The sequence below is a fragment of the Agelaius phoeniceus genome, chromosome 1 (genome assembly GCF_051311805.1).
Source record: "Agelaius phoeniceus isolate bAgePho1 chromosome 1, bAgePho1.hap1, whole genome shotgun sequence".
NCBI classification, from domain to species: domain Eukaryota; kingdom Metazoa; phylum Chordata; class Aves; order Passeriformes; family Icteridae; genus Agelaius; species Agelaius phoeniceus.
The window spans coordinates 29,562,496-29,589,283 of NC_135265.1; the positions used below are offsets into that span (position 1 = coordinate 29,562,496).

At 37.0% G+C, this 26,788-nt stretch overlaps 1 protein-coding gene across 6 annotated transcripts in view; it reads right to left on the reverse strand.

Moving 5' to 3' along the window:
* The window catches only part of DGKB (diacylglycerol kinase beta), a 378,520-nt gene that overhangs the window by 323,579 nt on the left and 28,153 nt on the right, over nucleotides 1–26,788 (reverse strand). For 2 of the 6 annotated variants that reach the window (XM_077175559.1, XM_054639432.2), the window contains exon 1: nucleotides 7,280–7,579. The exons of 1 other annotated variant lie outside the window; for it this stretch is intronic. The gene's annotated coding sequence lies outside the window, so the exon portion shown is untranslated. Of the gene's footprint in view, nucleotides 1–7,279; nucleotides 7,582–7,925; nucleotides 8,141–26,788 lie in introns of those variants that run through there. 3 more of the 6 variants (XM_054639423.2, XM_077175548.1, XM_054639415.2) reach the window with 3 other exon arrangements.

The following is a 26,788-nucleotide window of genomic DNA, read 5'->3' on the forward strand; positions in this document are numbered from 1 at the left end:
TGGCACCTGCTCTGTCAAATACATATTTGCATTTCCAAAGAATGAGAGCAGCAAACAAGACCAGGGGAGGAGTAATGAAACTTTTCCTGAATAAATTTAAAAACTCTATATGGGGAAGGGATGAAGCATTTGAATCTGAATGAAAACTGCAAAACGGGACAAGAAATATGTACAAGAACTGGAAAACCTTTCCTGCTTGAGAGGCTCTCCAGTGAAAACTGGCCAAGAATGTAAATAATGTAAGACAAACTGGAGCTTGACCGAATAGCAAATCCAAAGAGTTGTAACTTGTCAGGATACACAGATTTTGATCTGATTTTAGTACAAATAAACAAAGCTGGAATGTCTAAATTCTACGACTGCTGTCATTAAGTCCACGTTCCACAGTAGTTTATTTTTGGATTTAGAAAATAATGCTTTTATTTCATTTTACTTTGAGATGGTAGATGAATTATGGATGAATTACAGAAGCTCCCAAGGTTTCCAGATGATGAAAGCATTCTTCCACCCCCATAGGAGTCATTATCCTTTTAGTCAGGGTCCTGGACTGATCATGTAGAACTCACTGTCTCCATATATTATCACATTAGGGTACTGAAAGGGTCATCTCTTCCTTTAGATGGACAGCACTTTGAGTCACAAATATAAGATCCAAAATGAAAAAGCTTCATGGAGTGACCACAGTTATCAGGCATGTGCCCTGAACTGAGATAAGGTCAGAGGGAATAAGGCCTAAACCCTTTAGGAGTGCTCTTCAAAATATACAACCTTTTCTATAGCTCACATATTCTTATTAGCGTCCTTTGCAGTTACCTGCCTGTTAAACTCCACTGAAATATGACTGAATATGTTCCTGTTAGGCAGAAAACTGTAAGATTCTACAAATTCTTCTGTCATTGACAGATGACCTACCTGACTTCATCAGCTCATCAGACCAAAATAAGAACACACAAAAATTTTTACAAGAGACTTGAACAAGTTCTTGTTCACTAAATAGGCAACTAGATATAAGTACTGGAGCTTCATCAAGACTCTTTCTCAACACCAACAGAGATATGTAAAAATCACCACTCTGGTGTACTGTGCAATACAGGGTAGAAAAATATATTCAACACTCATACAAGCTGGTTTTGTAGTTTCTGGGTGAATATTTATAGGAAAAAGTCTGAGACAGAACATAAAGCTTTCTTACGAGTAACTATTTTGAATTTACAAAAGCAAAACATTTCATAACTGAACATGATATTTTACAATATGAGGAAAAGAAAATAACCACTTGACATTTTAAATTTAAAGAGGAAGTAAAAAAACACTCTTATCAGAGTACTATACTGTTTTTAATAACATCTAATATTCAAAGCTGGGAGTTTTCCCAGGATTCCTCCAGTCATAGTCATTCTACTTCTAATAAATAAGTTGTGCCAACAGCACTAAGCCTAACAAAGGGCAGTGCAAATTTTTATATCTCTGTTATAAGAGATCATGTATTGCTTAGAAGGTTGGAATTCTTTGACATAGAAGTTGTCAGGCAGTTTAAACACAAACATCTTCATTGATGCTTTTAAAGTAAAAACAGACAAAATGACCCACTGTACTTCCCAAGCAGAAGAAGCTGCAGTACTACACAATTTTAAATTTACAATAGCATATGAAGACAAACCTTTCCACAGATCCAGTAGTTTTTCAATGTGTATGACATGTAGAACAAAGTAAACCGAAATACATAAGGCTTCAGATTTTCAAAGTAAATCCAGAATTTCTAGAGAGGTCTGTAATTTTATTTTTCACTAAAAAGCATTGCTGGAATATTGTGTATCAACAATGAATTAAGACAGACTTTTTGGTTAAAACATGCTATTGTTACGGTTTTGGGACATGAAGAAAAATAGAAATGCTCCAGACTACTTGTTTATTTAGATATGTTTAAAAATAGGTCCTTTGATATTTAAGTTCTGGTACATGGCCCATTCTAATGAACTACTGTTTTAAGGCTATTTTACTTTTTTGTTTGTATTCAGTAATGCATGGAGAAGACTTGACACTTTCTTAGGAGTTCAATTCTTCCTTACCTTCCTTGCTGAGAAAATATCCAAGGGTATAATTTATCTCACACAAAGACGGATGTCTCAAAATTGTATTTTAAACTGTGAACAAGTCACACCAGCCAGGCACCCTTTATAATGAATTGAGAGACCTGGATACATTCAGAATGTGCTTCAACTGACCTATAAAGGATGCTCATCTTAAAATTAAAATTTCCCCCAGCAGGTGCTTTTGACTTTCCATTAGTAATAATAGGAGAGACAGAAGGTAGCCAGATGGTATTCAGATATTGAACAGAAGATAGAATAGACACAGTAATGTATATTTTTAATATTTTAAACACTTTATTTCTAAATTATGACCAAGCTATCAAAATCTAAAGAAATAGGCAAAGTAGAGCTATTGAGTAAAATATTCTATGGGTGTACAAAAGCAGCATTGTGGTTATAGAAAGGAGATTAAATCAATTTCACATATCTAAACCTAAACCTTTTCAAGGAATTTTAAATTTTAGAAAAAGGTTTTCATTGATGACTAAGTAGAAAAAAAAATTGAAAAAATAAAAAAAAAGGTAAGAAATATATTTCCTTTTGCTTGCTTAATTCATTCCTGCTTGTAACCACAAATCTTTCAGTTTTCATCTACTTCAGTATAAATTGTTTTGGCTATAAATGTTATCTCTTTTTTTATTATTATTCTCATTTTTCTTTCTTCCCTACTTAAAACCTATTTCTGGCATAACATTATCTCCCAGTCACTTGATTAATTCATAAATTCATCCAGGAAGCAGGAGAAAATCCACAATTAAAGAGACAAAACCAGCAACAGACCCTTGAGTCTAGGGACACACTGGTTCATACTCTTATGTCTAGGCCATAGCCTCTAGATTTAGAAAAAACCACTTTTTTTCCTTTCAGAAGACAAGACAGCAAAATTTGCCAATTTCACACTACCTAAGATTTTCTCCTAGGCTGATTCAGCTGCCTTACTATTTGCCATTCCTCTAATTTACTTCAATTTAGCTTCTCAATTCTCTAAGACCACAAACATACAAATATGTCACTGCATGGAAAAGCCACATGCACTTCAAGAGCATCCAGGATTGATTTCAGGTAATTTCCAAACTCAAACCATATAAATCAGAAGTGTCTGCCTGGGGAAAATTTAGACCAAAGGGAATGAATTTGACTCATTGCTTTTACTTTACACAATATGCTCTAAGGACAAAAGAGAAAAGAAATTTCTATTAACTGTGTGAGTTTTCCCCATTGCCCAACTAAACCAACACCACATGGGAATGCTTCATAACAACCACAAGGCAACCCAAAAGGCAAGCAAAGCAGCATATCACAGCAGAAAGCTCACAGATTTGGATGCACCAACATAAACTTTTGTGAAAATTCTCATCACATCTCTTTAGATTGCTACTACTGCTAGGAATAGAGAGTGAGCTTCTTATTACAGCTACTGAGCACTAGACATCTCATTGAATGTCTAATGAAAAAAAAAAACCATAACAATTTCAAACCAAGTAATCAAAATGTGGCTGAAAATCAACCTAAGGTAACTAAGTAATTCATGGCATTTGTACAACTAAATATTTCACCCACCATTAGAAAAGTCATTCCTAAAATCCTTAACAAAGAAGAAAGAAGTATCTGGAGTTCATTTTAGTCATGATTTACTACAGTAAACAACAAACATCTAAAAATAAAAAGCTAATCGGTCCCCAGAATTGGAAGTCTAATTAGCAACACTGAACTGACAAACATGTCTACAACTCTGCTTCTCTTTGTTTTATTTACTTTTTAAAAAACTGTTTAGGGCAAAACAATAGTGCCAGAGTTGTACACTTACATTCCAAACATGTATTAAGGGACAGGACAAGAAATAATTTAACAGCCTCCAAATACTTACATTTGTTAAGCTTTTAAACTTGTGGCAAACTAACTATATCCCTTCAGGGCTATACTGCTGCAAACATTATTCAGAGAAGTCTTATTTTCTTCAGAAACAATTAAAAAAGAAAATGTGTTCTACATTGCATAAAGCTGTTTTACTGGGTGTTTGGGGACAGCTACTCGTCTCAATTCCAACTAAATAAATATTTATTTCCCAACTTCCTGAATTAGCCTAAATACTTTACCTGCATCAGATCATTTTTATCCATAGTAAGAGCATTATTAGTGTACTGAAAACTAGGTCAGGTTGACAAAATCAAGATATCAGTTTCAAAGCCCAAATCTTTAACTTTTTTTCACTCTTTTAGGCAAGGTATTAAAAATAACTACAAACATCAAACTCTTCTCAGTGGGACCCAGCATGTCACTTCTTCAGCTTTCCAGTACTGTGAATTTGCTGGTTTAGCTATAAAAGAAGTCTCTGAAGAGAAAATTATTAATGAAGTACTGTTATGAAAAACTGAAATTACGGACAAGTAATTGTCTTAAGTCTTCTATTACTGTTACTAATTATTCTGTAAGTGCTACAGGAAACAAAAAACTGACTGAAGAAACTCACAACTGAAGGTCAAGAAGGTCTTTACATGGAATTCTTTTCATGAAATGTTTGTTTCTAACCTTTTATACCAACTTCTATTGATTAACCTGGCTGTGGCATGCTATAATTCCTTCAGAGTAACTAACACCTGGAACCTAATCTACACAAGTGTAAAAGAAATTGGGAATTACATCCAGAGCAAGGTGTAGTCCATATTCTTGATATCTTTTTCACTTTAGACAGTAATGCAAAGCTCAGGTGGGAATTCCTGAAGCAGGCTGCAAACTTTACTTGAAAGGAACGAGCTGTAGGGAGCTTACAGGAGGCCAGCATCCTTTTCTTCCACAGCATTGCACAGTATTGATGTCTCTCAGATTTGACTGGGAGGACTTTATCATAACTTAAAAATAAACATAAACAACTTTCACAAGTAGCTTCTCCTTTCCACAGGTAGAATTCTGGCTGAAATCCTCTCGATCCAGCACACCAAACCACAGAACAAGACCAATTGTTTCTTAACTCACTCCTAATTGTCACCACTCTTCCATAATTCCACATACAGATGAAAATGTTTCATCATCCACATCTCATCGAGGCCTTAAAAAGACTTGTTAAAATTGTATGCAGAAGGCTTATGTTCTAATAAAGGTCCTAACAATTCAAAGAGAATGAAACATCATGTATTATCTATACTCAAGGAGCATCTGCACAATGCTCTTAGTCACACAGTTTAGTTTTAGTTAGTCCTATGAGGAGCAGGGAGGTGGAATCAATGATCTTTATAGATCACTTAAAACTTGAGATATTCCATGATTCTATGCTATATGCTGTTAGCTTTTACTACACTAAATATAATGCATGACTTCAAGCTATTATCATTCATTCTCTATGTGCCACTCACAAGAACTCAGTGCTGCTGACATGCACACACAAAACACAAGAAGCCCACTCCATCTCTCCAGCCAGGTGACTGAAGTTTTCCAGTATTAACCTATTACTATCTTTACTCCCAAATGTGCTATTTACACTCTGCTTTATCAAAACGCTGGTCTAACAGGTTTCCTACAACTCTCTTAACATTCTCTTCATTCCTGTTCCAGTGATCTCATTCCACAGGCAAAAGGTACCTAGGTCCATCCTATAGTGACACCTGAATGACAGTTCCAGAGCAGAAACAGTGCAGAACCTCCTTATAAGTAAAAACCTAATATCTAGTGCTCTTTGAAACAATTAACTTTATTACTTTCATACTGCATGAAGTCTTAAAAAATATCTGTTCATTCATACATTGCTACTAAATATTGTTCGAGACACCTATAGGTGTTTAGAAAAGATGATTTCAGCTATCATGTAACCATTCATATATACTTCTTCCTTAAAATGTATAAGAAACGAGGTTTTTCCTAAACCTGCCTAAGAACAGCAACATCTGATATTCGCAGGCCTGTAAATTAGATTAACAATTGTACCCAAATATTTCAAATTCACAGTGTAAAACATATCACTCCACAAACATTTCAGACTGTTGGACTGTTCCAGTCTTCCCTGCCATGCTCAACAACAAAGTCCTTCTACCTTGACAAACGAACAAGAGACAAGAGAAGCCCCTGGAGGAAAGTGCTGCTTTGTGATGCCCCATGTTTCTTGATGCTTGTTTTCCTTCTGTACTAGATAGACATTTCAGGCTCTGAGTAATACTGGATTACCACTTTGGGGAGATGCAAGGGACTTATTTCCTGTCATGTTATCCATAAAGCATAGCACAAGTCCAGTCATTTGGGAATGCATATTAGGTTCTTGCTATGGATTTTTTTCCCGGACGCATAATGACTTTCTAAATATGTGCATCATACCATTCAAGTGCAAAGAAAAACTATTACCTTGCTACATTAGGTCATTTAACCTAAATGGGAGTAGGAAACGTTGAGCAGCTTTTATAAAAACTTAAAAGACTGTGTCTCCTGCTACAATTACTGGTTTTCCCCATCCTGTTGCATCACCTTTTTTATTTTATGATAGGGTTTTATAAGTTTTCCTTTTTTTTCTCTAACCTTATATCAACCAGACAAAACTGCTTTTGAAAATTAATAAAGTTCTACCCAAATTTGCGGAAAAACAGTCAAACAATGAAGAACTGAAGACCCTACAATCTCTTGTTTACCAGAAAAACAATACCTACGATACAGTAATCTGATGAGAAAACCTTTAATCCATCTCCAAAACAGGACACTCACAATGAAAAATATAATTACATTCACCTCTGATAAATAAAACTGTTCTTGAAAAAGAATCAGAACAACACTGGGCCACAAAACAAACAAACAAAAAACATCAAAACAAAACAAACCCAAAACACAACAATAAGCTCGTAACATCAACACCTAAAGTTTAAGAAGAGCAGCCTTTAAAGCCTAAGTTTGTATCTGCATCTTTTGTTTCCTGCCCTCGCTGTGTTCGCATCTACCCTGGATGCCTCAGCACTTCACCGCTGTGAACCCGGCTATCAGGGGCAGCATCAGGACACTGACTGAGGTTGAGCAAAGTGATATAGGTCGACGAGGCAAATTGGCTGGAACTAGAAACCAAAGCGACGCGTCGTGACAAATTCAACACACCGCGGTAAGCTACAACTTTCACCTTAGCCCCTCCACTACGCCCAGACACCCAGCCGCGCATCGCGGCCCCCCCAGTTCCGCGGCTCCCACCGCTCCGGCCGCCCAGCGACTCGCGAACTTACTGCAGTGCGATGCGGGCGGAGGGAACGCTCGGCCCCGGGATGCGAGAGAGCCCGGCGCCCTGGGCAGCCGCGGGACCGGCCATCCAGCCGGGCCACCGCCAGCGACGGCGGCGACACCGCCGCCCTCAGCCCCCCGCCCCGCCTCGCCGCCGGCTGCCGCAGCCCAGCGCGCCCGGCCCGGCCCCGCGGGGTCACCGCCGCCCTCGGCCCCGCTTCTCGCCGCTCTCCGCGGCACAGCGCGGAGCCGGCAGCCGCCCTCCTCTCGGGAACGGGCAGGCGCCTCCGGGCGGCGCGGTTTTAAGCGGCGGTGCGCCAGCACATCTCCCACCCCCTTCCCGGCCGGGCGGCAGGGGGAGGGGAGAAGCGACACACACACACACACACTCACACACACATACATACACACACACATACAAACACACACACGCACACACAGACGCCCCTCCGCAGCCCCTCCCGCCCCCGCGCAGCTGCCCGTACCTGTTGTCCAGCGCCCGCATCCCCCGGGCGCCGCCCGCCGACTCCGCGCCCGCTCCGCGCTGGAGCAGCGGTGCGGCAAGACCCGCGCAGCGCTCCGCAAAGCCCCGCTCCCCTTTCTCCACCCGCTGCCCCGCGCCGAGAGGCGCTAAGCCCGTGCAACACTTACCCAAAGTTTACGGGCTCTCCCCGCCGATGGCGACCGCCCAGGGCTGCCGGTCGCCCTCCCCGCTGCGAGCTGGCGGGGCCGTGGCAGCGGGCACGGAGGGCCGAGCGCGGCCCGCCCCGCTCCTACCTGCCCGGCCGGAGCTGCCGCGGGGCGCCGGGAAAAGGCGGCGGCCGTGGAGCGGCTCCCACGCAGGTGCGCGGGCACTGCGCCGCCGGAGCCCGCGGCTCAAGGAGCTGGGAGAGACTGCGCCCTCCCTGCCACGGCACCGTCCGGTCCTCGGCAGCCGCCGTGCCCCGGCAAGGCCGGCCCAGTGCCCGGCCCGGCGCCCGGCAGCCGCCTCAGCAGCAGCCCCTGTGCCCGGCTCGCCAGGCTCCGTACGGCCGAGGGACCTTCGCTTAGCCCGCTCCGCGGAACGCTGCCCTGGGCCCCTGCTTTCCTCCAGCACCTGTTTCGGAACCTCTCTGAGGGTAGCAACAACCCAGCTAGGGCCTGTAAGAATTTGCAGATTTACTCAGAAAGAAAAAAAAAAAAAGAGGGACCAGAATACCAACAGCATGGAAATTAATGTCTTTGTGCCAGTGCCTACCATTTAGCAAGACAGAACTAGGGAGCTGATCAAACTTTCACTGACAGGTTCCCAGTGTGTTTAATGAGAGATTTCTATGCACTACCAACTTCCATCTTCACCAAGTCTTGAGTGATCAGATAAGCCTCAGAACTTAAGCTGGGAACCTGATTCTATGTTTAATTATAATGACATTAATTTCTATTTATATTCACTTTGACGATATATGGCACTAAAAGACTAGCTTTGAAAAATGTTTTAGGCAATGTAGATGAAATTTAGTATATTGCTAATAATTTTATATAATAAATCCACTGAAGTTTGAAAATAAAAAATATTTACCAGCATTTTTTGGTTTCTTTTGTACATGTATCCATTCTTCCTTTCCAAAATGTGCATTTAAAGAGTTTAATTTTCATAAGACACAAGTGCTAGAAATTATTGGAATCCTCTTTATTTTAGGAACCATGCAAAACCATGCTAGCCTGATTTTGTTTATAGAGAGGTTTCTTAAAGAATTCCTTAATTCACCTAGTACACTGAACATGGTTTCCTCAGCATAAATGGTACCTGCTCTCTATCAATTAGCTTCTCCACACCACCATTAAAGATATTTAAGTGTTTTGAATTAGCATATTTCCAAAACTCATTGACACTCCAACTTTTTGTTTAACATAAGAGTTCAAAAATTTAGATGAGCTTCCTATGTATAAGTAAAATGTAACTTTATGTTATATAATGCCATAAGTACATATTTATACCATATACTCAGTGATACAAAGGCATAACTAAAATTTCATTTTGATGTAGTTTTGATTGTCTTAAATGAATTCTGATTGTATTCTAAATAATCCATTTAATTCTCTTCATATTCTCACAAAACCAAAAGAAACAACAACTTTTCTGTAACTTTGGAAAAATATGTTCTCAAATGCATAGCATCATACCTATTAGCCTTTAAATTGACATCCAGTGGACAACCTTATAAATATCTTTCCAAATGCCAGCTTCACAATTGCACATGCCAAGTACTTGCCTTTAGTTCCCCCTATCTAATCTATTGCTTTCCCTTTAAAACACTGATTTGGAGAGATTATTTTTCTCCCAGGGGAGGAATTCAGTCCCAGTATATTTGAGCCTCAAGTTACTAAATATGGATCAAAACACTGAAATACAGTGAGTAGTTACTTAATTGTAATAAATCATTCCAGTACAACACAAAATTTTTATAGGTCTTGCAATAAAATGTTACATCTCATGGTAGGGGGCAGAGGGCAGCTTTTGAATCATGATATTGCCTTAAAAATTGCTTTGAAGCACTCTCAGTTACACATGGTCATATAAAAAATAAAAATTGCTGCAAAAAATGTGATCCTAATTAAAAATACATTTTCTTATATTGTGCAGAATTTCCATATATTCACTTAACTTAGGCCTTTACTGTTCTCTTCTGCTGTGTATTAAAACAGAGTCCAACTTCAGTTCCTATTGAAATGGCAAAGGTCCCACAAGTTCATTTGCAGTTTGGAATGACAACTCCATTGACCCTTGTAGCTTTAAAACTCCAAAGAAAAATTTGGAGGTCTTATGACACAGGAAGAAAACTTAACTCCTTCATTCAACATTTCATTTGCCCTAGGAAAGCAACAACCTTCACACAGGTGCAAGCCAACTCACTACAGCTGAGCTGTGAAAGATCAATGAAAGATGTGAAACTGAAGGACTCTAACATTAAGATTCATTTTTCCACTGGAAAATATTTAGGAGATTGCTATCCACATGCCTATTTTTAGAAGCATTGCTGTATTATGTGCTGTTTTGAGAACAGGTAGAGGATGGGGATAGATGGGTTATGGTTTGTGGCTAAGGGCTTCCTCAGCACAGAGCTCAGTGGCAGCCTTTGTGCATAGCACATTTGCATAGGCATCTTTGTTCTGGTTTCAATATAGAGCTCCATCCTCCTGTTCCAGAAGCAGGATGCTGCCCAAACTGTATATGCTCCTGTCCTCCCCTCCTTTAATCAAGCTCCTACTATAAGCAGATTAAAATATGTGAAGAGTTTGTCTGTTAACAGCTCACTCCCTCACAGCAAAGAAAATAACAGATGTCTAGAAGCCACAGCCAGAATTTTAAATATTAAATTTATTATACTATATACAAAGATCTGTGTTTGGATATTTAAATGAATTTTGTTGCTAAGCGTGACTTAAAGTTGCTCATTTAATAAAAACTATGATGAACTTGGAGCCCTACATTTTTATATGATTCATGACAGAATAAAGCACCTAACTTGAGAATCCTAACAGAAAAATTATTTTCAGCTTCCAATATGTTTTATTTGTTTTTCATATATTGCAAAAGTCATCTGCAGTTATAGTATGTTAGTAGTTTTGAAATAAATAGGGTTCACACTTATAAATCTGACTTCAGTAGTGGCGTTACTCTACATCACAGGTGCAAACTAATGAAAAGTAGTCTGACTCCATGTCAGCTAATGTAACAGCAAGCTATATATAAAGAAAGTATTTTTCACAGTATATGGTTTTAAGAAACAACTGTAGTTCACCAAATTTGTTAAAGAAAAAATTAACCTTATCAAAATTTGATTCATCTGCCTTAGAACGTTTTTACACTATATGAAGAGTTTTGTGGAGAAAATGGAATTAAGTGAAAAAAAGAAACAACTTTCTTCACAGTAATTCTATACTTCATGTGTTTTCATCAGAAAATGTAAATATGGAGTAGACTACATTGCTCCCTCCCAGAAACAGCAAATTCACAAGCAATCAGTAATAGGGATCCAAAGGAATCAAACCATTTCATCAGAAACAAGACCTTTTATAGATTATGCTGATATCACTTTACATTAGTTATTGTAGTGATAATGATATACCATACAATAGTATATATAGTCCACTTGACCCATATACATATTTACACAGTAATATACCTATACCTATTGACACAGTTGGGATGGGAAAAATTCTTGTGAAATACTCAAAATACCCAGACGCATTTGTAGGTCTACTATGACTCATATTACTGATATTCTACATGTGTATATATATTCACATATATGTGTGTGTGTGTGTGTGTGTGTGTGTGTGTATAAAAGCTAGGGTAGCTGAAAGAAAATAAGCCACAGAACATACATTTGTACTTGAGAAAATCAAGGACTGTTGAGAAACTAGAGGAAATTACATTAATCTGCTGAACTATTTTTCTGGGCTTGTTATCTAGTATACCAGATACTCTAACAGAACCTTTAGCTATTATTTCATTAATGTAATTATGATTTAAGACTGAAAGCATCTAAATTCAGACCTGGTGAATTAACACTGGCACACAAGATTATTTGCTTGATCCAAGTGCTACAGATCAGTCTTACTTCTGCCCTGGGAGAATCCTAGGCTGACTCCTCTTGGAATACATTCTGAGTCATATGAAGGACAGCAGGATGTGTGGGAGCAATCTACATGAATTTACTAAGGGTATATCTAGCCTGATCAATTTGACTGTCCTCTGTGATGAACTGACTGAATATATGGATGAGAGAAAAATGGAAGTACCAGTGGATGGTACTTATCTTGGCTTTTGCAAGGTTTTCTATGCTTATTCTCACAACAGTCTCCTGTCCAAGTTGGGACATAACAGACTGGATTGGTGGAAACTAGATACATGTGCAACTGGTCGGATGGCTGGGCTCAGAGGATATTGGTTAATGGGCTGTACTCTATCTAAATTCTAATAGGAAGTGTTATTACCTAGGAATATATCTTTAAGGATAAAGGATATGTCCTTACATCTTTATCAGTGACCTGAAGGACACTCAGGAGTACTTGTTCTTAAAGTCTGCAGATGAGAAGGCTAACCCCTGCCAAAGGAGGACTGCCATCCAGAGGGACTGAGACATGCTGGAGGAAAGGTCTGACAGAAACCTTGTGAAATGCAAAGCCCTGCACTTGGAAAATAAAAACCCTCAGTGATGAGGCCTAGCTGGAGACCAACTCTTTTGAAAAAGCACCAAGAGTTTTGTCAGACAGCAAGCTGAGCATGAGCGTTGAGTCCTGGCAGAGAAGAAAGCCAGTGCCATCCTGGGCAGTAACTAGGGGTGTTATTAGCCCCCTCCAACGAGTATTTTATAGATCACACCTTGAACAATGTGTCATGGGATAATTCTGGCTGAAAAGACTTAGGACATCTCTAGTTAGGATGAAATCAGATCAGGCTAAGGGGCTGAATTCAAAAGATGGAGACATCATAACTTCTGTGGGCAATATGATTAGTGCTGGAGCATCCTCATGGTGAAGTTGGTTTTCCATATATCAAGCCTGAACCTCTCATTTCCACTTATGCCCATAACCCCATGTCTTCCCCCCACGCCTAACTATGAAGAGCACATCCCTTCCTTCCTGTTAGATGCCTCATTCATTTAATTCCATGGGCTACTGTTACATCTCCCCAAATCCTTTACAGGCTGGACAACCCTAGTGGTTATACAGATTGACATATAGGTGTAACAATGCTCAAGTTACTAATGGGTTTGTCTGAGCTCTAGTTTCATAATATTATCTCTAGTGCATTAAAGGAAGAAATGACAAGTACAAAAGAAGTAAGGACAAAGGCAGTATAGTAGAGTACCTTTCAGTGAATTTAAACCTTTTTTCCCTCACAACTTACTCTCATCTTTACCTTCCGTGTACAGTTGGTTTTTTTTTTCCCCTCTGTTGTTCCTACTTCAAAGAGGGACCTTGGCCAACCTTAGGTCAGTGGGAGTATTTTCAGAGATATAATGGAGCAATGGGTTGACAAGCTTCTAAAATCCACATGAAAGATACTGTTTGTTTTAACTGGATGCAGGAATGAGCCCTTAGCCATACTAAATGAGAGATGTTTGCTCAGTCTGACAAGATATTATTTAGTTAAAGATTACTTAAGATGCAGATGTCTAACACCTCACTCATTCTGAAACACTAAAATGTAAAGACGACAGAGCTCTATACAAATATTATAGTACCTAACCAGGCCAGGAGGTAAGGGGCAAAATGTGCTTACTGTCTGCTTCTGGATGTAGCATTAGAAGAGTAATATGCATATTTTTTCACTACATTTAATTCTATATGTATGCAGGATATAAAAAAGAAGCATATGGCTAGCAGACATCAAAAAAGATATATTTATTTATATATCGCAAATATGCATTTAATTTTAAATTATGGTTTTAAGATTAATTACCATATGTATGTTTACTGAACTGTCTTAACTGTGTGAAAAGATAGAACATATCCTTAAACATTTGTTGAATTTTAACACATATGGTAGAATCCCTATTTAACATTCAATGACCAAGGTAATTGTTACAGGAAGGCTTTTTGTTATAGTTTCAACTTAGTTCAAGAACAATTGAGGCATAATATAATCCCTGTAATTGTTAAAAGAACTGATGGACAGAATGATTAAACTTAGATGCTTTTAGTTCATTCACAGTAATCATCTAGTGCAGAGGTCATTCCTGTCAGTAAAATACAAAATGAAAGATATTGAGGGACTCCTGAGTGTAGAGTTTTTCTTCCTCTGTTTTATAAATTTCCTCTAGATTTTGCTTTGCTCATGTTGGTTATGTTCAATATCATGCTTGCACATGTGCTTCACACAGGTGGATTAATGAAAGGCCAACAGTGGGATGTCATGTCTTAAAAAATAAATATGCAGGAGAAATTTATAACAATCATCTCCCTGCATTATTTCTGATGAGAAAGACAGAAGTTAGCATAGCTACTGTTACCTAGATGAATTGACAGAGGTAACATAGAATGTATGTCTGCCACAGAGGCAGTATAGAACTTTTGTGGATTATAATTAAATAAGTATCAGTACAGACATAGCTGACTAAAGAACTAATGAATCAATAAGGAAGAGAAAAATGGGTTTAATTCAATCTAGAAAGTTCCATGAAAATGAAAAGCATTTAGTGTAAACCAGAAAAGAAAATGGCAACATTTTCCTGGTTGATGCAGCATAAAGAAAGAGCAGAAAGGAAAAGGAACATATAGCAAACTAATGGTATTACAATTTTCCTCAGCTTGAAAAAGCAGCCTATAAAAATTCAGCATCAGAAAAAGAACAAGAATTATAATAAATTATTTTAAAGTAGGGTTGAAATTAAAAAGTACACATATGCCTGTCATTCACAATATTTGAGCATAACTTGTCATAAAACCATCAAGTGAACTAAAAGAATTCAAAATTTGCATTTCTAACTAGTTAGACCTAACTAATTGGCCCTACTTCATCTGCATTTTCATTAAACGTGTTTAGAAGAAAATTTTTTTTGGAAAAACAACAGATAGGAGATATACTATGGAGGTATATTAAGCTAGAGTTACATATCAAACTATATTAGCATGAGTGTACCTAACTGGTGAGAACAATTAACAACAGAATCAGCATCAAGACTTAGGGTTTGGATAATATTATTCTACATATTCAAGAGGTATTATGGCTGAAAATGAGCAGAACTTGAAAGCTGAAATAAATTAGAAATAGTTAAGAAGAATTATCTCTAAAAGGAAATTGAAAAAAAAAATAGTAAGAGATGATAGAACTAATTACATTTAATTACTTTAAAAGAAAGGTTTCCCAGAGGGCTGATGGAATGAATGTGGAAGAGTATCTCCAAAAATGGCTTGTATCAGTGAAATTTAAGTAAGGAAAGCAGGAAAGGTGGGCTGAACAGTGAAAAAAATTAAGAGTACTTTTTCTTCAAGCTAGTAACAAGGAAGCCACCAGCAGCTTCAAAAATAAACTTTTGTTGGATTCAAGGCAATCAGAAAAAGAAGAGAAAACAATAGTGGCAAGTAGGCTAGTTAGCACCTACTCTACATATAGGCCTTAAATCTCAGGTTCTTGTATAGTTTGTGGTGGAATTTAGGATTTTCCTTTTTCTTCATCTGAGTTTTGTTTTGCTGAAATGTCAGAGATCTATTTAAATCAGTTGAACAACATATTTTATAACAAAGTAATAAAGGATATTTTGTTACATCTAAAATAAAGTAGATCCCTAAAGAATTTTACTTTTATGTACTTGATGCTGCTGCCTTTTCTTACTGATATATTTTAAAATATTTAAATGTACTATACAAATCAGTGTTACAGATACTTCAAGTAACTCAGTTTTATATATGTTTTGTTAAAAGTTAATAAAATTTCTATTCTCATTACTTTTTTCTATCATTAAAATGCTTGTGTCTTTTAGTATTTTGAACATGTATGTAACAAAAAACTCTGAGAACAGATTCACATATGGCTTCCAGTGAAAATTTTAGAAGTTTATCAATGTGTTTTTGCTTTTGTATTTTGCTAAGTTCTCTTCTAGTTGTACTGTCACAGACATCAACATAGATTATTCTAGATTTACAGCATGTAAATAGGACAAAAACAAGGGAACTGGCTTTTAAGAGCAGCAGGATCCTGTGAGTAAAGCACTCAGTAGCGAGCTTAGGTAATTTTGCTGTCTACTCTGGTTCTGCTATTGGCTCATTATTTGAAATTGACATCCAAGATCTACACTTGTAAAATCAGCACTGTGATTTAAGACTGCATTTTTTAAATCTTCCTTTAATGTAACAAACCTCATGTATTCAGTCAGAAAGAAAAAAAAAATCCACGTAACTAAATTTCTACTTTCAAAGATATCCACAAATTTCTTATTTTTGTTGGTACTTCATAGATCAATGCCTAGGCCACCAGTAGGCCATTTGCTTTCATATCCCCTTCAGGAGACTAAATATAATACACATTTCAATCATTCCCACTGTAAATACTCAATCAAAGTCTATACAAACCACAGGGAAATTGATTTTTCACTCAGAAATAATGCCAGAAGTCAAAGAGGTAATGTTTCAAAAACTTAGCAGAATCTCAGAATGGCTGAGGTTGGAGGGAGCTTTGGAGGTCATCTGGTTGTACCCTCCTGCCTCAATCAGCGTCACCAAGAGCAGATTGCCCAGGGTTACCCAGTGGTTAGGTACATGACCTGAGTGGCCTAGTTCAGATTTCTCTTTCTGAAACCTCACAAATCTGCAAATCTTCCTTCACAGGAAGATAATTCATCATCCTAGCTACCTGTGAATGCCAACCAATACAGAAAAGGTGACTCAGACAAAGCACAAGAACGGTACTGTACTGATGCTCCTACTGAGGGCCAAGAACTTGATTCCACCTTCTGCTTCTTCTGGATTCCAGGATGCTTTTCCACCTAGGGGGTCTATAAAGCCATGTGATGAACTGAATTTTGAGACAATAAAATTTCTTTAAATCAAAGAAGTGACAGAGACATATTCCACCAAGAACAGACTGAATGTTAAAATTCTGTCAGTGTGGAGGAGAGGACTTTGAACCCCTTCAGAAAATGTTTGAAACAGCTTCCTCTGGTTTTGAGGTTGTTGCTTTCTCATTCTCCTGACAAATTTTAAAAAATAAATGATGGCACTTTTAAGATGATGTGAATACCTGTTGGAGATGCCCTGAAATGTCTATTAGATCAATGACTATGCTTTGAATTTGCTTTTGACGCTGGTTCAGCTTTTCCATAAATTACCATGATGTCTCAACCATGAAGACTAGAGCCATTTTTGGATATATGGATATGTGCTACACCAGTTTCTAAGCTTTAAAGAATAAGTGACATATTGAATTTAGCATTAAACAGCAAGATGCAAGAACCACATATGTGGAACTTGATATTAAGTGTTTGCCTAGATAATCTAATCAGTCATTTATACTATTTTACAGCAAGCCTATTACCACTTATATATGTTTTACTTCTCTAGACTGAAATTATCTGGAGCAAGGAGTTTCTCTGATGTGAATATTTATGCAGTGCCAGAACAATGGAGTAGCAAATTTGGTTTGATCTCTAACATAAAATGAGTCCATGGGACTGTCTATATTCACCTGGCTTATATGAACTACAGCCTTATAGCTGTATGGCATAGGAAATGTTTGCTTCTAATACCTAAATGAAACCAAAATCAGGAAACCAAACAATAAATACAATGCATTCATTTGCTACTTCCTTAGTTAAACTTCTTAGGCTAATTTTTTTGCACTCAGATTTTGAGTATACCAACTAATTTAATGTTTCTTCTGTTTTCTTTAATTGCTTTAAGAGTTTTTATAATATTTTAGTTTCAATAGCTTTGCAATGCTGAGTCTGTTTCAATGTATAACAAACACTTTGATTAGCCCTTATTTTCAAAACTGTCTTGAATGGAATTACTTCTGTCTGTCTGCTAATATGAATAAACATGTACAGCCCCTTTCAGAACAAAACCCAATCGTGATGCTGAAAATTGTGCTAATTTCGATCACTTATATATTCAGGCTTATTATCTGGAAGCTATCTCCTTGATATTGTGCATTTGCATATGCATGAATAGTCATCCACCTGCATACAGTTATTCTTGGTGCAGTGTTTTAGCACTTGTGAGTTGGAATTTCAGACATTATGCACCACTTCTACTCTTTATTGATTGATCCCTGATTCTTCTGTAGGAGGCTCCACCTGACATAGATACTGAGGGAAGCAGGACTGGTGGAAGGGAAAGGGAGAAATCATCTTGTTCAACAATTCCAAATAGTGCTGCAAACATCAGAATTGCTATGATATATGGAGTTCTGGAGTAAGATATACAGGGACTTCTCCAGCTCCTTACTACCCTCACAAAATAGACACACATCTTGCAATTGTCAAAGTTCAACAATCTCCTGTTTTATTGTATTTGGTTCGTTGGCTTTTGGTTTGGTTTTTAATTCTGTGATGGTCATCATAAAGCTAAAACTCAATTTATTTTTTGAGATGACTGTAAATTCAGATCTTACCCAAATAGTACTCTGCTTTTAAAACAACTTTCAGCTTTTAACAAAGATGGAATATTTAATGCAAAGCTGATTTTACTGCTAGAAAACTAAGACATATTTCAGGCTGAGAAAGCTGGGACTGTTCAGCCTGGAGAAGAGAAGATTGCATGGATACCTCCTATCAACTTTCCAGAATCCTTATGGAGCCTACAGGGAAGATACAGAGGGACTTCTAGTCAGGAACTGGAACAAGGAAAAAAGGGTAAAAATTGAAAGAGGGGAAATTTAGATTAGATACTAGGAAGAAATTTGTTAATGTGAGGGTGATGAGGCACTGGAATGGGTTGCCCAGAAAGGTATGGGTGTCCCAGCCCTGGCCGTGCTCAAGGCCAGGCTGGATGGTGCTTTCAGCAACCTGTCCTAGTGAGAAGTATCCCTGCCTAAAGCAGAGGGCCTTGAAACTAGAAAATCTTTAAGGTCTCCTCCAAACCCTTACCTTTCTATAATTTTATGATACAACAGCATTTTAAATAATCCCCATTTGATTTCAGTAGAAAAGCTTAAAATATCTGGTGTTGTTACAAATGCATCTATGCTCCTTCATAATATTTCCCTAGGATGGGGAGAAATCTCCAGGATGACAAATTCTTGTAAACTTTATGAAAGCCAGTGGCCAAGCAGATAAGAGACACTTAGTTTAGCAACTTGGCTGGGAAAAAGGTTTCAGCATAAGTGAAGCAGTTACCTATTCTGCTTGGTCTGTCAGCTGACTCACATGCACACAGTGGGAAGCAGGGACAATTTGGGTCACTTCTACAAAAGAATAAGGATTGCAATTTACAAAGAGCCAGTGCAAGGTCTCTTTGAGACTGAAAGCACTAAGAGAGGTAATACTTGGCATGAAACACTTGAAAAGAGACAGGAGAGAAGAATTTGAGAAGAATACAGCTTATGATGTACACTCTGTCACTGTAAGGATTCAGTATGGTATTGTACAGTTACAGTACAGCCCCTTCCAGAGACTCAGGTCTTTACAGGTTTTTCAAGATACCAAAGGACTTGTGACAAAGTTGGCCATGCAATGACACATTTCCATTTTAAATAGAAATGTTTTCAGCAAAACAATTTTAGTATGCAGATACAGCCACTAAATGCTCAAAGTTACTTCTTAAATAACTGAGCTACTTCCTCAGAATGAGGGATCAGTCTATTCCCAGAATGGCCAAATTTGCAAATTATATCAGAAGCAAAAGCACACAAGAGCTGCTTCTCTCCTTTCTAAGGAAAAAAGTGTCCTGAATTCAGGACAAAATGCTGAGCTTTAACTGGACTGACAACCACAGCAAATGAAAATACCTCAATTACAGTTTTAAAATCCTTCACTTCACTGTATTTTAAAATTTTAATTAGATGTCACAACTGTAACTTCTGTAATTAGAAGTTATTAAATTACTCCATTCAGGATACACTGGGAGGAATTAGTCCATATTAGTGAATATTCATGAAAAGGTGGTGAGATTTTCTTTTTCCAACATTAGAGGCTACAGATGGGATCCTAGATATATGAAAACTAAGAGATCTTTGTTAGTTACTATTATATAAATGTACTTTATTCTTGCTTTAAGAAAAAAAATTAAACCAATGAACTATATGCAAAGAGTAGAAAGATAACCTTAAATAAAGAGGTCAGAGAAAAACTGATGGATGCATACAGGTAAAATAATAGATCACAGAAAGGCTTGGGTTGGAAGGGACCTTAAAGATCAACTGTTTCCAACCTCCTGCCATGGGCAGGGACATCTTCCACAAGACCAGGTTGCTCAAAGCCCCATCCAGCCTGACCTTGGACACTTCCAAATATTAACTCACACTAACTTGCAATATTTTCAAGAAATTAAATAATGACAAAGAGAAAAGAGAAAAATGTTCTGGAAACACAACAGAAATAGAAAGTTTGTTTAATGAGCTATAAATTAAATTGAATTTGTACTATGGAAGATAAGAACAAAGAGAAATTCCCCACCTTATAATGCTCTAAGTCTCTAATCATTTTTCCTACTAATCCCATCTCAGCTAGGAAAAAATATTAAATGGCTTAGATTCTCTATGTAAGGCCCATAGAGCAGTTTTGCTATTTTTGTGATATTTGGCATTAAATACAGCAAAACAACTAAAAAAGTGATGATACACAGTTTTCAGAAAGCAGACAGCAAGATTTTAGTGATCCTGAGATAAACAGTGCTGAAAAGTAAACTATAGTAACTTGTCAAAATCATAGATACTTCATCTGCATAAAAATTATGCACCTGAATGTGTTTAATATTAATTCCTAAGAAAAATGTATTTGAGGAACACCTTCTTACTAAAAGGCATTCAGAATAATTGTCAAGCCTAGTAAAGAGTAAGTGATGCTACAGTTAGAAACCTTCCAATTCTCCCAGCTGAACTGACTGAATAAATTCAAGAAAGTTGCATAATTCACAAAAAAAGAACAAAATCATTAGCACTCACTGCAAAATCTGTTGCAAAGATGCAACACTTTGGTTTGCTGATGCCCTAGGACCGCATTACTTTTTAATGGCACAATGAGCTGTAAATTGAGATTAAGTTCCTTGAAAAGGTCTTTTCATTGAATTAAGCTTCTTAATAAAAGTAATTGCTTTTCTAATTCCCCACTGGGCTACTGGAGCATAATCCAGTACCTAGTACATAAAAAGTAGAGTCTCAATCACTTCAATTGATATTTGGACTGGAACCATAGCATCAAAACCAAAGCTATGGCCTTGGCAAAATAATATATAAGCAAGAATGGGACTGAATATGTTGCTAGGGAGATATGCTTAATAATTTTAATGTAGAAAAAAAATTCAATGCTTAGTTATATTTAGGCTTCCTTTAATTGATGTATTTTCAAAAGCAAAGAAAACACAGGAATAGAAAGAGCAGCAGCTTTCCCTTGCAATAGATAGATCAGATAGCTAAGGGAAATTATATTCTACCAACCCAGCTAAGAGGAAAGCATATGAAAGGAAGTTTAATGAATGGTCTTACTGAAATGTTGAGATTTTTGTTCATGTAATCGCCATCCCTTTCTGAAATTTACACTTTGTAAAAGAGATGATGTCTTGGCAAAGACTACTCTGAATTGATCCAGATTTTATGGATCTATCTCCACTTGCAAATTTGGTGATGTGTAATTTAAAAAATGGAGTTTTGTTGTTTTTTGTGGGTTTTTTAATTTGTTTTATGGAACTAGCATGTGGAACTAGTTGGTCTGCACAGCAGAGAACCAAATGATTTCTGTTGAGAAAACATATCCTTGGAAAAGCAAAATGTAAAGTGATTCATGCTGCACAGCTATGGAATATTTGTTTCTTTTCCCAAATAGTCCAAGCTGATCAAAGGAATGTAGATACTGAGATCCTGTGCAACAATCAGCTACTGCATTAAAATGAAAAATAGATATATTGCAAAACAAATGAAACCTTTCAGGGTGCTTCTTTAACTAAACTAGTTATTAGTTTTTATTAAGAATTACAAAGATTTTGTTACCTAAAACCCACAATATTTCAGTGAGAACCAAGAGAGCCTTTCTCTTCCTGGTCCTGATGCTGACTAGCAGGATAACTCCAAGATTCCTCTTTCTTTAACTTGAGGTCTGCTTTTCCACTCATTTCTCTTGACTAAATGTGAATAAAGCAGAACTGCTTTTTGTATAGGGCCTAGTATAGCTGCAGTACAATTCCCAAAGCCTGTCCCTATGACATTTTAGTGAGACAATGGAGAGATATCTTGGAAATAGCAGTTAAAAATCTAAAAATCAGTCTTTTGGATGTGTATACCTCCACAGAAACCAGAGAGATTGGTCTCCAAGTTTTTTCTGGCTTTCTCTTTACAAATGCAGAAACACTGAAAATAGTGAGTATGAAATTAAACATTAATTAGATTTCCATCTATACCTATTAACTAAATCTGCATTAGATTATAGTGAAATTTCCTTCCACAGAACAATTCCAAAGAGTTAATTGAACAAACTGGTCAAAAAACACAGTAAGATTTTTGTCTATTTACAGTTTGTTTGGTTTTTTAAATTTTATTTTTTAGCAGGCTGCCCTAAATATTTCTATTTTGCCCCAATTTTTATAATTAGAAACCATATCTGTTTCAGTATAGTGCAGAAGTAATGAGTAGATTTTCTGCATTAAGCTGATCATCTCTCAGAACCGAGGACAGAGAAAAAGTGAAGCATACTTAAATAGAGTAACAGACCCTTTCTTCCTTGGACCATGTAAAGAATGCTCTCTTTAGTTGTCCTAGCTGTTAGTAAGTTTTTAGTTGTAAACAACACAGAAAAATATTAAGCAAAATGCAGAGGTTTAACTAGAGACTTATAATGAAAGATTTTGAGTGGGCTGACTGTAAGGCTGCTCAGAATTCAAGCAATAAAATTGCTTTGGGGAAGTGAACATAAAGTTCAACCTGTGTAGTATATTAGATGATTACATCACAGGACATTCCATAACCAGCTTCACCTTATTATCCCATGATAGCTGTGTCAAAATAATTTTTATCTTGCACAATTAATCCTCAACCTTGAAAAAGTAAAGTCCGCCTTTATTATTAATGAATTAAAAATAAAAAATAGTTTGTAGCTATGGGAAACAACGTCCTTAATTAAAAAGTAATTTCAGACATTGATTTTAAATGTGATTGTTATATATAAATTGTCTGTTATGCCAAATGGTTCATACATCAGAAGGGCTACACATGGTATGAGCAGAAACAGGCAAGCACCTATGAGACACAAAGTTCTCCTACTTAACTAAAAGTACAGCCTGATCTTAAAGAAACACTTCCTGCACTGCTAGTAGTTAACATTCTTCTGAATACCAGTCATTATAGTTTTTTATTATTTTTAACGTATTTCTAAACAGGGAGATACTTATTGAAGGATACTTTTAGCAGTCTTTTATGGATTTCATTCCATTTCTGTATATTTTCACTGGAGCTTGACTGACAATAAGCATTTTGCATTTTACATATATACAAAGATATCCAATTAGACTGTTGTAATCTGTGAAGTTACATTAATTAGAGGCATTAAGACAATTGTGCACTGTTCAAGAACTACCTCCTGTTCAAAATATACCCATTTACTCCTAAAACTCTGAGCAGATGCTTTTCCTTTTTAAAGTGTACTGTTCATCCCCTCAAAATTAAATAAAATACAAAACATCACCATCACACACCAAATTAAGGGAATGCTCACGAACACACAATAGTATTATTCTGTCAAAATAATTTATAACATCTAATTCTAGATGTCTCTTGCAAAAAGACCCCTTTAAAAAAAAACAGTAAGAAAAGCAGAACTAAAAAATATAATTAATTTTATAAGAAATGTTTCTCCAAATAGATATGGTCTTTAAAGATCATTTAAAAGTTAAAATGCATCATCAGCCCAATGGACCAAAAATTAATTTTAAAAACCCTCCTTCTTTCTAATATTAATTTATCTCAAATTCTTGGATATACATAGTAATTTCTGGATCTGGCATTGAAGCTGAAAAACAAGTTTGCTCACGCCCCACAATATCATAGAAAGTTGGTTTAGAAACCCACAAAAAGCTTATAATAGAAACCCTAAGGGTTCTTTAAGCAAGTGTTAGCTCACAGTTTAAGATGACTGGTTGGCCATTGCTAGCAGTGAAAATCCAACCAATGCAGTTTATGGAACCTAGAGATGCTCAGCAGCCCCAGTGCGAGTGTCCATGTGGAACTGAGCTGTCAGGGCTGTTATCTGTCTAGGCTGCACCAATCAGATCCTTATCAGCTGCACAGGCTAAGCGTTTTTTTCCACGTAGACACCCATACATGGGCATTTCAACTCCAGTGTCACAGTCTTCTAGCTGAATTTTGCTGCTGTCACTGAGCACTTCTTTAAAGTAGTGCTTAAGATACTGGAAAATAAGATTTCTATTTTTTTTTTTTAAGGACTGTTTGGCTTGCATTTTTAAAATAATATTCAGAGTTCACTTAATTAAAATGGAGTATGCAGCCTTGACCTCCCCGTAATTAACTCTTCTTTTTTGCAAATCAGTAGCAGTTCCTTTTAAATCAATGGGGTTGTTCTGTCTCCGTGGAAACACTGCTAAATTTCCAGCTTAAAAACCTGTACCAGGACAATGGTACTTTTGCCAGACCAGCTCTGACAAACAAGATGTGTTTTTTAGATGCCATGGCTACACAGTTCTCTGCATTTCTCTGACCTGAGAGATCGCAGTTGGGATCTGAAGCTTTGGTGTCTCATGGAGTTGGTATTTCATATCCACATTTTTCTTACACCCAAGCAGTCCAGTCTGACTTCAGAACAGCTATGGAGGCCAATACCTTTGGGACAGGCAACAGGGCCCTTGAAGGATCATTTCTGATCTCCTCTGCTCTTAGGTGAACCCCAAGAGCTGCAGGCATGATGAGTCACAGTCAGATGGGAAAAGCTTGGAGTGCCTATGGCATGGGCTGAAACATGAGACTCTCATAAGGCCATGAGAAATACTCACTGCATTGTTTCACAGATGCTATGAAGAATTTTCCAGAAGATAAATATTTTGAGTTGGCAGAAAATGTACCCTTTATAGCCTTGTCAGGAGCTGGCTCCTACACAGCAGTATAGAGACAACAGCTTGCCTCCTCCTGGAGCAGCATCAGTTATGGAATAAGTTGGTATAAATTTATTATATTAAAAAGAGAAAATAAAAGGAAAGTGTATTCCCATAAAATTTAAATTAAAAATAAATAGTCTTACGAAGAGAATTATCAATGTCATTGTTTTGTGAAGTACTTGATTTACCATGTGTTCTGATTTAACATGATTTAACATGGCTGTTTGAACAAGAGCACTGAGCAGCAAGGATAGCACCAGGGGCTACTGTTTGTTCCAAAACCTGTGGCTCTGCATATCTTCTATTCATTTATACAAATGTGGATCAGGAGAAGAACAGAACAATTTGATTACCTGACAAGATTGAGCTGGTAGCAAAAAGTTCCAGAACCTGTCCTTGTTTTGGGTTCAGTTTCCATTAATTGGAAAGTTAAAAGATTTGAAATGCATTTACACATGAAGTATAACACTGAATAGCAGTAAAGCAATTGTTACCTTATTAAAAAATCCCACTTTTAGTAATATTGTGATTCCATTGAAATCAAGGTGTCTGCATCATTGAATGACTGTGTTTTCATCAACCAAGTAATTTTGCTTCTTAGGTCTGCATTTTTGGGAGCAGTTATAAGAAAGAAAATAAATCAGCCTTGCATTATTATAACCAAGATTGATGGACTTAGTACTCTAGGCTGACTATAAAAAAGACAGAAACGTGTAAAATACAGCAAACTGAACTTCTGTGAATTTACAGTAACCTAAACCAGTTGGTATAGCGTGGAAAAGTGTAGAAGTGAAAACATGCAGTAGAAAAGTCAGAAATGACATTTTCCCTAATGCTATCCCACATATCTCTTGATATTCCTGCTGAACTCCATCTTTGCAAATCAGGCGTACTTGCAAATAAATTTGGTAGGAACATGATTCATGTATGCTTGGTGTCTGAACACATATTGTACCCTAAGGAATGGCACACAATTTATGTTATTCTACCAATAACACTTTTGTAGCATACACAGCTGAAAATGGCTTTGTCTGCATCTTCAATAACATGTACTACCTCAGATCAGCGGTTTTCCATTCAAGCTTTTATCAAAACAATACTGAGCTTTCACATGGGGCAATAGATAAGCCTTTTGCTAGAAGCTGGCTCAGAATCTGCCCATTCATTCAAATGTTTCTGGAAAGTTCATTTTAACTAAATGTACACATTTTTGCTGCCCAGTGAGAAAGTTTATTCTCTGAAGGGAGACTTGCTGCAAGAGTGCAAAGCTTTGTTTAAATAGCTAACTGAAGCAGAAAAAAAGCATGGCGATATCAGAAAGAAGTTATATTTCTGTTGAGGTAAGTCTAAGTTACTGATGTTAATGAAACTTATTTCCTTATGATTCACATGCAATTTATTTCCTTCTACTTTACACTTCTTTGGTCAAGAGACTTCAAATGCTGAACTAAAGACCGGTTTTTGTTAACATAGAAACTAGTAAATGCTACTCTTATAAGGACAATCTGTAGATCTTCATCATTTTACATTATATTAGTAAGCATTTAACAGGGTTTTTTTTACAAAATGTTTCAGGGCTGTCAGTGGAATGGAAAATTATTTGACTTCCATGCACAACATGAATAACATGGGCAAAAAAACAATACATACTCTTGGCATCAGAATTGCCATTATAAAACACCATGTAGAGCAGTTTTAAGATTGTATTATTGATAGTATAATAAGAACTATAGCTTGATTATAAAAAAATAAAAGGGCAAGAGCAAAATATCTTA